General features: G+C 37.0%; 1 protein-coding gene across 6 annotated transcripts in view; it reads left to right on the top strand.

Moving 5' to 3' along the window:
• The first annotated feature begins 9,248 nt into the window (after positions 1-9,248).
• Positions 9,249-17,463, top strand: part of RPS6KA6 (ribosomal protein S6 kinase A6) — a 202,331-nt gene continuing 194,116 nt past the window's right edge. For 4 of the 6 annotated variants that reach the window (XM_059910283.1, XM_059910281.1, XM_059910282.1 and 1 more), the window contains exons 1-2: positions 9,249-9,308; positions 10,334-10,487. The gene's annotated coding sequence lies outside the window, so the exon portion shown is untranslated. Of the gene's footprint in view, positions 9,309-9,988; positions 10,051-10,092; positions 10,488-17,463 lie in introns of those variants that run through there. The other 2 variants (XM_059910279.1, XM_059910278.1) reach the window with 2 other exon arrangements.

Here is a 17,463-nt window from a genome sequence, read left to right as displayed (position 1 = left end):
TTATTAGATTATCTGTGATCCCAACTCATCATTTTGTATCTAATTAGTTTAATTTGTCTTTATCCTTTTCATTCACTGTGACTACCCCAGAATTTTTCTTCATTTTATTAATTTGATTTTTAACAATTCTACTGAGTTCCTTGCTCTTTACATTAGTTCTTATATGATGTTTTGGGGTCTCAATTTGTTTTCTCAACTATTTACAGATACTTGCTCAAGTCCCTGCTTTCAATTCTTTTGGATATAATCCTAGGAATGGAATTGCTTGGTCATATGTCAGCCAAGAATTTTATGCCCAGGAAAACTGTCCTTCAAAAATGAAGCAGAAATTAAAACATTTTCAGATAAAGAAAAGCTAATGGAGTTTGTTGCTAGTAGTTCTCTCCTACAATAACTGCTAAAGGGAGTCCTTCAGGCTGAAAGGAAAGGAAACTATATGGTAACTCAAAGTCATATGAAGAAATAAAGATCTCCAGTAAAGGTAGATACATAGGTAAAAATAAAAGCTAGCATCATTGTAGTTTTGGTTTGTAACTTCTCTTTTTGTTTTTTATATGATTTATAAAAACAAATGCATAAAATGATAATTATAAATCTATGATAATGAGCACACAAAGTAAAAAGATTTAATTTGTGACAATAACAACATAAAGGGAGGGATGGAACTGGATAGGAGCAGAGTTAAGGTATGGTTCTTGAAGCTAATTTCGTGTCATTTCAAATTAGATTGTTATAAATTTAGGATGTTAACTGTAATCTCCATGGCAACTACTAAGAACATAACTAAAACATGTAGAAAATAAAATAAAGAGGAAATCAAAATGTTACACTTAAAGAAATTAACCAAGACAAAGAAAAAAGCAATATTGGAAGAATAGAGGAACAAAACAGATATAAGATATATATTAAAATAGCAAAATGGCAGAAGTAAGTCCTTCACTATCAGTAATCACTTTAAGTGTAAATGGATTAAACTCACCAATTAAAAGACAGAGACTGGCAGAATGGACAAAAACCACAATCCCACTATATGCTGCTTACAAATTACTCACTTTACACCCAAATACACAAATAGGTTGAAAATAAAAGGATGGAAAAAGATATTCCATGCAAATAGTAACCAAAAGGTAGCTGGGATAGCTATAATAATATCAGAAAAAAACTGACTTTTAAAAAAAATTTTATTTTATATTGGAGTATAGTTGGTTAACAATGTTGCATTAATTTCAGGTGTACAGCAGAGTGATTCAGTTATACATATACGTGTATCTAGTCTTTTTCAAATTCATTTCCTATTTAGATTATTACAGAGTATTGAACAGAGTTCCCTGTGCTATACAGTAGAACTTTGTTGGTTATCTATTTTAAATATAGCAATGTGTACTTGTCAATCCCAAACTCCCAATCTATCCCTCCCCCCAACCTTTTCCCCTTGGTAACCATAAGTTCATTCTGTAAGTCTTTGCGTCTGTTTCTGTTTTGTAAATAAGTTCTTTTGTATTAATTTTTTTAGATTCTGCATATAAGTGATATCATATGATATTTGTATTTCTCTGTCTGACTTACTTCACTTAGTATGATCATCTCCAGGTCCATCCATGTTGCTGCAAATTATATTATTTCATTTTTTTAATGGCTGAGTAATATTCCATTGTATATATGTACCACTTCTTTTTTTTTAATTTTGCCATGAAGTTATTAATTTATTCTGGGGAATATTTTTAGCTTTTAACATATCTGTTTATAATTAATAACCTAAGTAACAGGAGAAATTTTTTTTTAAGATTTTTAAAAAATTCATATTGGAGCATAGTTGATTTACAATGTTGTGTTAGTTTCAGGTGTACAGCAAAGTGAATCAGTTATACATATACATATATCCACTATTTTTTTTTAGATTCTTTTTCCATATAGGCCTTGCAGAGTATTGAGTAGAGTTCCCTGTGCTATACAGCAGGTTCTTATTACTTATCTATTTTATATATAGTAGTGTGTATATATCAATCCCAATCTCCCAATTTATCTCTCCCCTGACTTACCCCCCTGGTAATCATAAGTTCTTTTTCTATATCCATGACTCTACTTCTGTTGTATAAATAAGTTCATTTGTACCCATTTTTTTTAGATTCCACATATAATCGATATCATATGATATTTGTCTTTCTGTGTCTGGCTTACGTCTGAGGTATGTCATACTGAGGTATGACAATCTCTAGGTCGATCCACATTGCTGTAAATGGCATTATTTTGTTCTTGTTTATGGCTGAGTAATATTCCATTGTATATATGTACCACATTTTCTTTATCCATTCATCTGTCGATGGGCATTTAGGTTGCTTCTATGTTTTGGCTACTGTAAATAGTGCTGCAATGAACATTGGGGTACATGTATCCTTTTGAACCATGTAGTAAAAATTGATTTTAAATCTGAACAGTTACAATAGACAAAGAAGGGCATTATATATTAATAAAAGGTTTGGTTCAGTACAGCTAGAAGATATAACAATTATAAACATTTATGCATCTAATAGCAGATTCAAAATATATGAAGTAAAAATTGACAGACTGGAGGGGAGAAATAGACAGTTCTACAAGAATAGCTGGAGACTTCAATATCACACTTTCAGTAACAGATAGAATATCTAGTCAGAAAATCAATAAGGAAATAGAGGACTTGAACAACTCTATAATCCAACTAAACACAATAGACATATACAAAACAGTCCACCTAACAACAGACTGTGCATTCTTCTCAAGTACAGATTGAACATTTTCCCTAGGCCATAGGTTAGGCCACAGAAGAAGTCTTAATAAATTTAAAAAGATTGGAATCATACAAAGTATCTTCTCCCTCAACAGTGGGCTGAAGCTAGAAACCAATAACAAAAGGAAAACAAAAATTCACAAATATGTGTAATTAACAACACATTCTTTCTTTTTTTATTTTTTTTCATTAACTATATATTCTTAAACAACCACTGGATTAAAGAAGAAATCCTAGGGAAAATAGAAAATACTTTGAGATTAATGCAAAGGAAATACAAATAACAAAATTTATTGGATGCAGCAAAAGCAGTGCTCAGATGGATGTTTGTAACTATAAATGCCTACATTAAGATCTCAAATCAGCTGCCTAACTTTACACTTTAAACAACTTGAAGAAGAGGAAAATTGTGAGAGGGGAAAGGGAATATATTTTTAGAGGTAACTCTATTATCAAAACTATACATACAATAATCTCATTTAATCCAGAAAACAACTCCATGTTTACAGAGGAAGAAACTGAGATTCAAGGAAGTTAAATAATTTGCCCAAGATCTCACAGTAAGTTGTTGAGCTACATCCAGATCTAAAAAGGTCTTTGTTTAGGCCAGTGCCTATGAGGACATAAAAAAGGGTACATATTGAAAGAAATACCAGAGACTACTGATAAGACGTTATGAGAAATTACATGTAGGTACCAAGAGAGGGAAAAAATTCAAAGAAAACTCACCCCCAGTTTTCTGACTTGAGTGAGTAGATTATGATGTCAATAACTGATACTGGGAAATCAGGAGAAGCTGGTTTAGGGAAGGAAATTCATTCAGTCAAGAGCATGTTGAGTTTGAGGTGCCAGATGGACATCTAAGTTGAGTATGTCTAGTACTTAAAAGTACGTCTAACACTGTTCGATCACCACTGTATGCCAGGTACTTTACATAGTTACATTCATTTATGTAAGGTGAGAGATAAAGATTTAGAATTCATCAGTCTGGAGGTAATGATGTTGAGAATGGAAAGGAAGGAACAGATACAAGAGATCTCACAAGGGAAGAATCTCCTAGATTTAGTAAGTGCCTGGATTTGGAGAAGTACTCCAAAGTCCCAGGCCTAGGTGTCTGGGTAAACAATGTTTTCCTTGACCCTGAATGAGAAAAACAATACTTTATATTTGTACTTGTCCTTATAGATGTCAAAACATCTTTCCCACTTTATTGGGAACTGACTTGGAACAGAAGATGATAAATCTGACGTTTGATGGGATTGAAGTGGCGTCTAAATGTCGCTGTGGAAATGTCCAGGAGGCAGCTGTGATACAGATTTGGAGTTAGTGTGATAGGATAGGGCTGCAGATATAGATCTGGGAGTCGTCCACATAGATATGATAGTTGAAGCCATGTTAGTAGGCAAGATCTTAAAGGAAGAGAATGTAGAGGGAGAATAACTCCCAGAATAACTCTTGGTCTCCAGTGCTCCACGCCTTTTTGGTATGTCAACCTAAGGCATGAATTTCTCTTCTGGAATATTACTCCTTGGTAGTAATTTGTTATTTATGACACTGAAATTAATATATCAAGGCTTCCCCTCCTTGAAAACCAGGTCTTTGGCTGAATTCTCAGTAGATTCAGAGGCTGTTTGCTACATTGTTACTGGTTACCAATTTGTGCAGGGTTGGTCTCCTTCACTCTTGGAAGAGAATATTTATTTTTCCCCTGGCAAATATTTTATATCTGAACTGAAAAGCCACACATTTCTCCCAGTTTATTGGTTTCCTGATGGAAAGGCTAGGCTCTTCCCTCCCTTGACCTATGACTCAAAACATTCCTCCTTCTTCTCAACATCACTAAGAAAAGCATTGGCATGCCATGGCCCTTTCATGCAATGTAAGGGAAATAACTGATGTGGGGTTTTTGGCTTTTAGCTGCTATTTTAGCTGCCACTGGAGATTTCAATATTCCTTCGATAAGAGACTCTTAACCTGGTAGAGCTACAGGGGACTTTAGAAATCAACCTAATCCCCTTATTTTTATGAATGTGGAAGCTAAGGCTCAAAAAAATGTTGTAAAGCAGCAGCATTTCCTACTGGTTAAAAGTGTGAACTAAGCAGTCAGATGTACCTGAGTTTGAATCCTGGTTCTGATACTTACTAGCTGCTTGAACTTTGGTTCTGAAAACGTCCGTAGCCTTAGGCTATGTGAAACTTTGGGCAATTTTCTCAACTTCTCTGAGCTTCGGTTACCTAATCTACAAATATTAATTATAATAGTTTCTATCTTGTAGGGATGTTGTAAAGATTAAATAGAATAGGGCATCTAAAGTGCTTCTTTCATTGCCTGGCAGATAGTAAATATGCAATACACATAAACTATTATCATTGTTGCTGTTGTTATGCTGGGAAAGGAAAGTAACTTGCCTAAAGTTACACAGGAATTAAATGATGTATCTGGGACTAGAATGGAGATCTCAACTCCTAGTTCAGTGCTGTTTCCTCTACCCTAGGCTGCTTCTTTATCAAGAGTTTCTTTGAGGCATCCTCAAGTCCTCCCCAATACAACTGAATTATAGTATTCAATGTTGTTATTATTACTTAGAACATTGTTAGTGTTAGACATTTTAAAATATATCGTAGATAAAATACAGAAGAAGAAATGTCCTTCAAATAAATCTGCATAATTCACAATTAGAATAAAGAAAAATATATTAAGAAACTAGAAAAATACTAAGTGAGAAGGTGGAAAATTTTTCTCAACATTTGGATTTGATTTTGATTCTGTCCAGTCTTTCCTGTCAACTTGATATTTATCGGTTTATAAATGAAATATGGGTCAAGGACATCCTGAAAGATCTTGGTTTAAAATGACTTTAGAGAAAGTGATTGGCAATAGCTCTGTGAGGCCAACATATCCCAGGAAGCCAAGGAAAAGGCAAGAAATGAGGGGCAGAGGGCTAGGCAGAAAGGGGAGAAACAGTAAAACAATCAGTGGAAGAGGAACTGGAAGATGGAAAAGGCAGCAAACTTGGGGAAATACAAAGAGTGAGCTCAGCCAAGAGATAGGCCCCAAGAGGCGGCACTAAGTTGCAGGATAAGACGTTTAATGACTACTATTTTTCCTCTCAGAGAAGGGACCAGGTAAAAAGAGACAGGAGTGTTCTACTATCTCTCACACTGGTTTTCTAGTAAGGGCAGAATTCACCAATAATCTTCATAATTTCTTCTGGCTGTGATCTACCCTGTACAACCACACCCAGCAAATAGGTTAAAATCAACCAGAAACAAATAGATGCTGCTCTCAGATGAAAGCTAATTGACCTTACACGTCTTTCATCCTCTTGACAACTTTCAGACCTCTAAGCCTCTTGAATCTGCTTTCCTACATAACCAGTCTATTCCTTAATTTAGGCCTGTACATCTGTCCAATATCTTATTTTATTTTATGGGGCAGAGCATATTAAACAATTAGAATATTGTTAGCCAAGACATGGAAACAACCTAAATGTCCATCGATAGATGAATGGGTAAAGAAGATGTGGTATATATATATATATATATATATATATATATATATATATATATATATACACTCACAATGGAATATTACTCAGCCATAAAAAAGAATGAAATAATGCCATTTGCAGCAACATGGATGGACCTAGAGATTATCATACTAAGTGAAGTAAGTCAGAGAGAGAAAGACAAATACCATATGATATCATTTATATGTGGTATCTAAAATACGACACAAATGAACATATCTATGAAACAGAAACAGACTCACAGAACATAGAGAACAGATTTGTGGTTGCCAAGGGGGAGGGCGGGTGGGGGAAGGAAGGATTGGGGGTTTGGGATTAGGAGACACAAACTATTATATATAAGAAGTATAAACAACAAGGTCCTACTATATAGCACAGGGAACTATATTCAATATCCTGTGATAAACCATAATGGAAAAGAATATGGAAAAGGATATATATGTATAACTGAATCACTTTGCTGTACAGTTGATTATAAATCAACTATACTTCAGTAAAATTTTAAAAAAGAATTAGAATAGTCTTGATTGGGAAAGGAGCTTATATTGAATAGAAACAAGGGAGTTTAGAGAAGTAATTGTTGACTTTAAAAATCCATGAAGGGAATTCTCTGCAGGTCCAGTGGTTAAGACTCGGCGCTTTCACTGCAGTGGCCGGGGTTTAAACCCCGGTCAGGGAACTAAGATCCCGCAAGCTGCACGGCATGGCCAAAAAACAAAAATCCATGAATATATTCCCCCCCCCCTTTTTTCCCTTAGCCATTGTTTTTTGCAAGAATAAGCTTTTATAGTTACATTAGTAAGGTGAGGGATAGTTCTCTTCCACTCTAAGAAGCTTGGATTCCTTCCTATATTTGATCGGTTGTCTTCCTCTTTCTTCCATTGCCCACTAATCTCAGTGGGTCTTAGATAGTTTTTCCCATTACACCTAAGGAAATAGTTGTACATAACTGAGGAATTTAAATCATGAGAGGATAAAAATAAAACTTCAGCTATGTAAAATAACTTCTCAAAGTAGTTGATTCAATATATGAAGAATTTTACTACAACTTTACATCCTTTTAACAGCTGTGATTAAAGAGCTTGGAACGTTTTGCCTGGCTGTTTTACTGAGTAATTTATAATTCTATTCAATCAAAACCATTTATTGGATGCCTATAGTACAATGTGCCAGGCTCTGTGCTAAGTAGGCACTATGCCAGCTTCTACAAGGAAAGCTTCGTGTGGGTGTTATTTTAAATGGAGCCACTTGAGAACAAATTTAGTTTTTCTCCTGTGATTCTCTTTACACAATCTATTCCAACATCTGGTCACCATTTCACACCTTCAGCCCTTGGCATGGTATTTTGCTACCACCTGGGCCCTACTTTGCCAAATGCTTTTCATCAGTTCTCATTTCCATGGAGAACAGGGATGCGTATAGTTGTTTTTATGAATGAGAAGCCTGGTCTACATCAGATATAGCCCCGAGACACCTCTGGCAGGGACCAGTTTTACCATGACAAGTCCTGCCAAGAGTTAATACTATTTCCTCTCCCGTTCTTGTCCCCTATGGCCATTGACATGTGGTGAGGAGTAGACTTACCATAGCAAACCTCTTTCCTGGCATACTATCCCAAGTCCTGAGTTATATTCTGTGACAAACTAGTCTGAACTTGGAATAAGTATGAAGGTAAATGAGCAAGAAGCAATAGAGAGCACCAAGAGATAGAAAGAGAAGTATTTTGCCTACAAGCCATCCAGGACTGAATATGAGTTGGGATACCCTAATCTCCAAACCAGAAAGACAATCTTTTTTTTTTTAATTATTTATTTATTTATTTATGGCTGTGTTGGGTCTTCGTTTCTGTGCAAGGGCTTTCTCCAGTTGTGGCAAGCGGAGGCCACTCTTCATCGCGGTGCGCGGGCCTCTCACTATTGCGGCCTCTCTTGTTGCGGAGCACAGGCTCCAGACACGCAGGCTCAGTAATTGTGGCTCACGGGCCCAGCTGCTCCACGGCATGTGGGATCCTCCCAGACCAGGGCTCGAACCCGTGTCCCCTGCATTGGCAGGCAGATTCTCAACCACTGCGCCACCAGGGAAGCCCCAGAAAGACAATCTTTATATTCTATCTAGGTAGGGCATTTGTCCCAAGATTTAGTTAGACCCAGTATAATACCCCAAAACCCTGTACCCTGCTTGAGCTTCAAGTCTGAATCCTTATATAGCCCTACTTCCTTCTCTAGAGTTCTTGCTTTTCTATACCAGGTGAGGTACTGAAAACTGGTACTCCCAGCCTAAGAATTTCAGACATATTATGGCTTATGTACTGTGGGGGCCTATTTGAGTGTATCAGAGCTTAGGGCACTATTATTAGACTCAGTTTGTACCCTGTTTTCCCCCTGTGTTTTATCTTTAGACTCCACTTCTGTTCATGCCAGTTAGGATGTCAAGTTACCAAATTCTGCTTGAGTGTTAGGACCCTTCTTTGGTATGTGCTCTTGTGCCAAGCCTGGATCTGTAAGCATTAAACCCACTGCCTATTTTAACTTTGCCCGTATCCTATTCCTTCTGTTTTAATATGACACCCGGGTCTCTGACCTTAGTTTTTCCCTTTGGATCCATTATACACTTGAGCCCCTTGTTCTGTAGGACTTGACTTCTCTCTTATTCTCCTCATGTTGCCTGTGAGTGAGACTTGTTCTCCAGAGGAATTGTCTGTGGGAACTGGGGAACCCAGGTACAGGGTCCGGACAGCAGGCATGAGACAGCAGCTTCTTGATTTTGAGGCCAAGTCCTGCCTTCAGTTAGGAAGCTGACAACACTGATGGAATGTCTACATAAACAGGTTTAAATCAGACATGGTCAAAAATTTGAGAATTCTGACTTAAGATTGGTGAGAACAGAGATTCCTGGAGTCCTGCCACTCCCAGGAGTGTATAAATGGGCAGCATTGAATTAGAATCATCACAGGTAGTAGACAGAAGGCAGACAGAGTGACCAGCACAGGCTCAGGAGCAGAGAGCAGCAATCAGGTAAGATTTCTGATTGCTATGGTATATGAACAGCCTGAGCCTTTCATTAAGATTGTGTGTGTGTGTGTGTGTGTGTGTGTGTGTGTGTGTGTTCTGGGCACTGAGAGCTTCTCAAGCAAGTTTCACTCAAATCACAGATTTCTCCCCTGGAGAGTGCTCCAGTTTTCTTTCTCCCCTGCTTCACACCTACCACATAGGTAGTTTGCGCCTGAAGAGTTGTTGGTGTTATAGAAGATGGAGTCTTTTCCTGAGGAGGACTGGACCTCTCTAGGAGAGACTAAAGCTGATGAAGAATAATTAAATCCAGCTGGCATCATTAAGGAGGAAGCTGGCAAGAGAAGGCTGGGTGGGAGGTGTGGTGAAAGCTTCTGTTCCCAAGCCAGGTAGGACTTGGAGGGAGCAACCAGGAATTTGGGGATACTGTGCCAAAGCTGAGGAGGCCTCGAGGGTGATACCAGAAGGGCTGGCATGAAATCTATTTGGATAATAATCCCTCACACTTGTACAGTGCTCTTTGCTTTGCAAAGTGCTTCCACCTCCATGATTTCATTGTGTTCTTCTAGTACCTCTGTGAGGTGGTTAGATCCAGTATTAGAGGTGAAGGAACTTGCTCAAGGTCACAAAACGAGTCAGTGACAGAGTTGGAACTAAAAATCCTAGGCTCCCACTTCCCTGTCCTGTGCCCTCCCACCGAAGCAGACTGGCTGCCTCTGGATGCCTATCAAAGGCCAACTTCTCTGTGGTGAGTAGTTTTTCAAGAGTGTTCTTAGAACAGGCGTGGAAGCCCCAGAGTGAAGGATTAACTTGTCACTGGTTATTCCTGGGGACTGGGGCTCCTTTTTCTCAGTACACTCAAAGAGCTTTCCAGAATTCAACTTTGCTTTCTTTAGCAGCCATTTTCTAATCTCTTTTCTAACAGACAGTTGTTGGTTATTGCTTTCTTTTATTCTTCCATTTTTAAGAAAATGTTTATTTCTGCTATTCAAGCTGATAACCTTGTCAAACATTGATTTTTCTTCCTGCAGAGCACTGGAAGTAAACAGGCAGGTCTTATACATCCCTTGTGAGGACCACTAGGCTGTCTTTTGATCACAGCCAGCCGTTTGAAGTGTGGTTGCTGTTCTAGAGAAGGACACCGGTATTGGCATTCAGAAACAGAGAGACTCAGAGATTAAGCAGGTAATCTCTCTTTGAATCATTATCTTCAAGCATTGTTCTAGTTGTTAAGGTGAACTGAAAAATGGGCATTTTCTCTCCCCTAGTCAGTAGGCAGAACTGTTACTAGAATATGACAAGCTGTGCTGATCTTCATGGTGTTGTAACTTTTAGGTACCCCTGTGGGCAGATAGAAAGTAAGGGAGGCATTTCATCAACTGGTACTAAAAGGCCTGAAGCATATGTATGCAAACACATAAACATCCCATTCCCCCTCTGCAGCCACCCCCACCTGCTGCTCCAAGTTACAGCAGCCAGGGGTGGCTTCCTTTCCTCTCCTTCATACATGTGCCCTGAGGCTGACCTCTAAGTGACTATTCTTTCACTCTCAGACTCCTTGTTATTTCTTGTAACACAAATGTTGAGAGAGGGAGAACAACACGTGATTCCCCTAGGGCTCTCAGTATCCTAGGGATGACCCTACCTTTTAGCAAGTTATTGAGCACAGACATACCTAGGAAGACTACCTACCTACTTTTCTTCTCATTCATAATTGCGATATGGCCCTTCTATCTATCCGTAACTACAGGTATAGCTCAGCTTCTCTCCTGAATCAAGCAACTCCCTAACTATAGAAGTCAATTTGGTAGCTGCCCTAACTTTGAATCCCTTTAGCTCCTGAGTTATGTCACTATTGTTTAAAACTAAATGAGAGCATACAATAATAATATCTGAAAGAATAAGAGAAACTCTCAAAAGTACATCATGTATATAAACAAGTAGTGACTTACACTCTGGAAGAATCTGATTTACATTACCCCACATGGGTCTCATGTTTCAGTTATTAAAACACTGACAGTGCTATTAATTGATGATTTAGATATTAGCCTTATCAAAATGAGAATAAATCAGTCTTTATTTCTCAGACCTTAAAACTTTTGAAAGTTGCTACTGGGTGCACAATCCCCTTCCCCACCTCCCAACCCTCCAGTTTCTTCCTTAAGGATGGTTTCCTGCCTTTGTTTACATACAGTTTGTCCTGATTCTTCAAATGTGCCCTCCCTCAAATATTTACACAGTGGATATGGTATGCTCCATTCAGAGAACTGTGTAAGAGCTTGATCTGGAATGTACTGTTTTAAATGACATTAACTTTGTTTTAAATTGCGTTAGCTTTGTCTATTGGTGGTGCTGTTTTCTGTTCCTGGATTTTTTTTTCCAGCAGCTACTGGCTTATTGTGCTTACGATCAACAAAAGAAAAGTTCCAGTGACCACTATATTCATATTGCTGTCAAGGCAGGTCTCCTTGTATAGATAATTTCATAAACTAAGATATTTTGCATTAATTACTTCTTCCATTTCATGTGGCTAGATTTTATCCATCCTTTCAGATTGGCATCACACTCATGTGCTCTCCCTTCCAGTTTTGTCATATGTCAATTTAAAAAGCACTCCTTTTCTATTTTCATTTTGGGGTCCTGATAGCAATGTGAATAAAATAGGAGAGCCTATAACTTTCCACTATTGTCAACAACGAATTAATTAATATATTTGGTGGAATGGTTGGTTACCTAACTATAAATCCTCCTATTACCTCAGGCCACACTTTGTCTGTCTTAACAACAGGAAGATGATGTTTTGTTCAATTCAGACATGCTAGCTATAAGGCATTCATCTAATCTTTCAGACTATTCACACTATCAAAAAAGGAAATGAAGTTAGTTTGGCCCAACTCATTCTTTGTGAACCCTTGCTAACTTATTGAAGGCGAAATGGTCTCTGTCTTGCCAGTTCGAGTTATCTGGATTTAACAAGGATAAATTATATGCCCTCAGACTTCAGAGCTCTTGTACTGTCCTAACCAACCCCAGAAGTGGAACTAAAATTCCAATCGACAGAGCTCATGTTTCAGGAGCAGCCATTTTTGATACAAAACTGACCCAGAAGTCAGGGTGATAGACAGAAATAAAAGCTGGAAAATTGTGAGAATATGACCTTTGTCTAATAGGAAAGAAAAGGAGAGAAATACTAGTCTGTCACCTTTTTTGTCCATTTTAAGCAATATTGTTTCTTTCTTCTCTACAGTTTGGGTTAGAGACCAGGTGGAAATTTAAAGTATGTGTGTTAATAGGAGGATTGAGGCAGCCTTAAACATCAAAAAGAAGCAAAAGGACTTAAGGCAGCTGCGGTCTAGTAAAAAGAGAGTAACTTGAGGTAAAAACTTGATTTCAAATATGAGACTCTAGTACATATTAGCTAAGTGACCTTGGGTAAGTCATTTAATACTTTTGAGCCCTGGTTTCAGGATTTTTGCTTTTTTTCAGATGGATGGTACCTCATAAAGTTTTTGTGAAGATTAAAATCCTTCCTTCACAAAATATAAAAGCAAAGAGAAACTGTGCTCAACAGGGACTTACTTTCCTGCTCTTCTAATTTTGGGGACTTTTTGGAGAGTCTTAGTTTGCCATTTTGTAAAGTTTCATTAGTGCAAGATACACATGTGAAACTGATAAAGTGTATAGGAATCTCCATGCCTTTTGAATTGATTGCAAAGCTTGAAATTCAGAGAGCATTATTAATGATGAGTATTTTACTATTTTTTTTACCTTGGAAATTCAAAATGTTTTTTCTATAACCTGAATTTCTTATCAATAACCTCGGTTAGACAAATCAATATTCTTTTCAGTTTTTCAAATTGGAAAGACAAGGTATAGCTAAATTGTTTAGATAAGCGGTCTGCAACATGAGCTGTGCAAAACAAGCTATTGGAATATGGTAAGAAAAATAGTATAATTATTTATAGTTACTTTTAACTCACTCTTTTACATTTTCTACTTTTTGTGTAAGTTTCATATATAATTAGATTGATACATTAATATAATTGCCCTACAAATTTAGGGGACACATATCCAAAATTTACTGATAAGGTGTACAAAGTTTAAAGATCAGTGGTTTGGAGGATGAAGAAATAAGATTGGAGAACTTTTGCCAGAAATTCATCATGCCTGAAATCAAATGCCTCTGTTTCCCCTATGAATCTACTTCTCCTCTTGAACTACCTGGTTTTATAAATGATATGATCATTCTCCTAGTTATTAAAACTAGGAACTTAGGAGTCATTCTTTACCCCCTCTCATGCATTACATAAAATTAGTTGCCACGTTCATCATTTCTGAAACATCTTTCATATCAGCCTCTCCCTTTTTAATTCTACTGCCACTGCACTAATTCATGCTTTAGGGTTTTTTTTCTTGTTGTTTGTTTGTTTGTTTTTAACGTGGGTTACTGCAGTATTGTAACAGCTTCCTAACTGCCTCCTTTTCTTTTGACCCAATTTAACCTACCCACTTTTTTGTATGTATGCATGTCTTATCCCTACTATTTAGAGTATGAGCAGGCATGGGCATGTCTTTTATCTCTTCTTATTTGGTGCTTTGCATGTGGTAGGCACTCAAATATTTCTAAGTGAACAAAATTAGATTGGGATTTGTTTTTCTGTCTGGAACTGAGAGTTAGGGTTCAGGCCTTGGGGTTTAGAGCTCACATAATTCTTTCCAATTTATACAATCAAGTAAGGTTAGAGTTAATCTGGCAGTCTGAAAAAAGCAGTGCTTCCTAAGATCATATTCAGCTATTTATTTATTCTTGTTAGCTACTCTGAAGAATCTCACTTTGTCTGAGAAAAGTATTTCATGAAGAAAATAAGCATTATCATGGATGAAATGCCACTTCTCCTTCCCAAAACACGCTCACAGGGAGCATTCTTTCATTCTTTCTCTATGTCTTGGAAATCAGTGTTGAATTCTGGGCTGTACTTTTTATTCAACTTCCTACGATTACCTGGGTGAATTGTTACAAATCATAGGTTTGCTATGTTTATAGAAATAATCAGATCTGCCCTCCCTGCCCCCTTTACCTACCTTCCTCCGGCTACCTTATAGAGATGGAAGAAATGTGATCCTACATCTGACATGGTTTAATATTCTTAGAAGAAAAACTCTTTATAAATTCAGAACAATGTGATAAAGTTGCCTCTTGGGAAGAATGCGAAATGAAAATAAGATCGAACTGGATCATTCCTGTATAATTATGAACTTGCATTTTTACCTTGTTTAAAGATCTTCAGAAATAGTGTATATCAAATAGTTTCCATGAAAAGGACTTACTGAATGAATAGATAGTAACACCTATAGTCTTTCATACTCATGTTACAAATACACTTGGTGAATTCTGCCCTCCCTCCCTCTACCTACCCAGCCACCAGCTCTAGCATTTCCCTTCGAGTTCCCCATGACAATTCCAATCCACTTCTGTATGGTATTTAGAATATAAACCATGTTCTTTCTATAAATCTCTCCTGCTTTCATTTTAAGCACTAATTCACATATTTAATACACACATCTTTCATTTCATGTTTCAGGCCCAAGGCTTCTTCCTTTTGTTTTTATCAGATCGTTTTAGCACCAGAGAAACTGAGCACTCAATGTTGATGATGACAGCAGTGGCTTCTCCTTGCTTAAGACTGATTATAGCCAACTTCTTTAGGTCTGCATGACAAAGAGGCTGCTGACATCACCATTGATTGCTCTGTTTCTCCCACACCAAAGCAATCTGTTAAATCAGTGCAAAACTGATTTTTGCAACTGGAAGCTACAAGGATACAATTGGTTTCTAAGCTGCCACATCAATCAGATGTTTTAAAAAATCGTTTGTGAGCCTAGGCGTGATTCATGGATGTGCCCACCTGTGTGATTAGATGATGTGTTCTATCTACATACATTTTTTCCTTGAGGATCATGTAATATGTGCAGAATAAAAAAATGCAGGGAAGTATACCATACTGTGTAGGCTACTTCACGTAGGTTACTTGTTGTGAATCAGAGCAATTGCTATAGCAAATTTCTAAGCAATACTTGACTGTTGAAGAGAGTATGTTCTTTAGGCCATTTTAAGCTGATAAAATCCCAGAGGCATTTTCTTGACCAGCTTCTAATTTGGTGAATTAAATTTTGCCATAGATCTTCTGCTTTTAGTAGTTCCAGCTGAGTAAGGTATAATTCTCTGGAGTCATTAGGGCTTCTACAGTTATCTCCATTTCACACATCCTATCGAAGCTTATTATAACAGTTTGCCTGAGCTTTAACTCTGTCAAATGTACTCCACCACAGAATTAGCTTTGTTATAAAGATGTATGGACAAATTTCTACAACTGTTATGTTTGTGAAGAGTTTTTAGGCTATGGAGAGTACAAATAACTTCATAGTATTGAGAAGGATGGGATTTTGGTTTCTTTCCAGTACTGAGATTTTATGACACTGTCACTCATGTTAGAAATAGGAATTTATTGTTTTGTAGGCATTTTCCATGTGTATACAGAGGTAACTGGAAAGATTTATATGATGGTAAACAAACTAACTAAAACTTCAGACAACTAGGTAGTGAAGTGAATTTTTTCTAAAATTTGGATCCCAAAGTCTTATGAGAGCAAACCTAGCTTATGTGACTGGTTTTGGAAAACAAGAACTAATGAAAGACAAGTACATAAATCGTTTCCTGATTGATATTCCTTCCTACTGGCTTCCTGGTGATTTATGCATGGGTTCTTAATAGCTGAGACCCTTGTATAAGGGTCCAATGCTTCATGTTATTTTAAGATCAGCTATACTTACTGCCACTATGTTCACAAGGAGAGGGAGTGCCTTAGTTCTGCCCCTCTTACCTCCTGTTTATGCACAAGGGAGTGTCTCTTCTCTGATCCACAGACTAAGAATTAATTTTATAAAATTAATTAATTAATTAATAAACTAAGAATTAATTTTATAAAAATGACATATTTCATGCAAGGTATTTTCATATAAGCTATAGCTATTCATCTCCATTACAATCCCCATTTCACAGTTGAAATAAGTAAAGCTTACATATGTTAAGTCACTCATCCAAGGTCACAAATTAATAAAAGGCAGAATTGTTATTGGAGCCCCTCGTCCTCTTGAATTGTTAATGATGAGACTGGAAGAATTTAGGTCTACCTGGACCCAAATACAAGCACCCAGGAAGAAACCATCTCCTAAGAGATGCTCTTTGTTTCTTGCTAATCTGGTGTAAATTCTTCATAACATGAAATCAGTTGCCCAATATTCTTACAGTAATTTGCTTTTGGGATATAAATATCCTGATAACTTGAAATAGTCTCTATAAATGCCACCTTGTAGATTGCACGGGGACATGATCTATAACCAGGATTTATCAACCGTCTAGTTACAAACTGATGCCTGGAAATTTCTCTCCCCATTTACCAAAGCTACATTCTTAATTATTATTTTTATGTAAGTTTTTAAATATATACCTATTGAGAGACAACTGTGGAAAAGCAGCATGAGAGAGACTTGGAATCTGAAGGTCAGATTTTATGTTCTGGCTCTGTTGCTGTGACCTTGCACAAGCTACTTAGTCAATGAGAAACCAAGCTTAAATGATTGGTTGTAATGACTAACAGAGATGATGTTTGTGAAAGTCTTTGTAAACTGTGAAAGTACTATATAAAGTTTAGATAGTAAGCATAATAGCTACATCTGAATATTGTACAAGTGAACAAGTGAACTATGTCAGAGGGTTTGCTTAATGGCCAAATTCTTTGTCTCTTGGCCAGACTTTATTGGTTTGTTGTTATAGTTCCTCCCCAATGCATTTCATGATGATGATGAGAAATAGCCATAGAACTCTTTTATCAGCTTTATTTGAGAGATAATTATTGGTGAACCAAATGTGGTGAGGTCTTGTCTCTTGCTTTAAAATCAACCCTATATTTTTCACGTGTCAGTCTCTCTTAATTTGCTGGTGAATCTTGGGACCATTACTTTTATTTTGGTCAATATAATTTAAGAATCGCCACATATATTTGTAAGTTAAATGTGTGCCTCAATCACGCTTCCTTTTTAAAACAAAATGGCATCTTTTAGTTTTTCTAAAGGATGTATAGTATTTTTATAAATCTCTGAA

The sequence above is a fragment of the Balaenoptera ricei genome, chromosome X (assembly GCF_028023285.1).
Source record: "Balaenoptera ricei isolate mBalRic1 chromosome X, mBalRic1.hap2, whole genome shotgun sequence".
NCBI lineage: Eukaryota > Metazoa > Chordata > Mammalia > Artiodactyla > Balaenopteridae > Balaenoptera > Balaenoptera ricei.
This window is presented reverse-complemented; position numbering and strand designations above follow the sequence as displayed.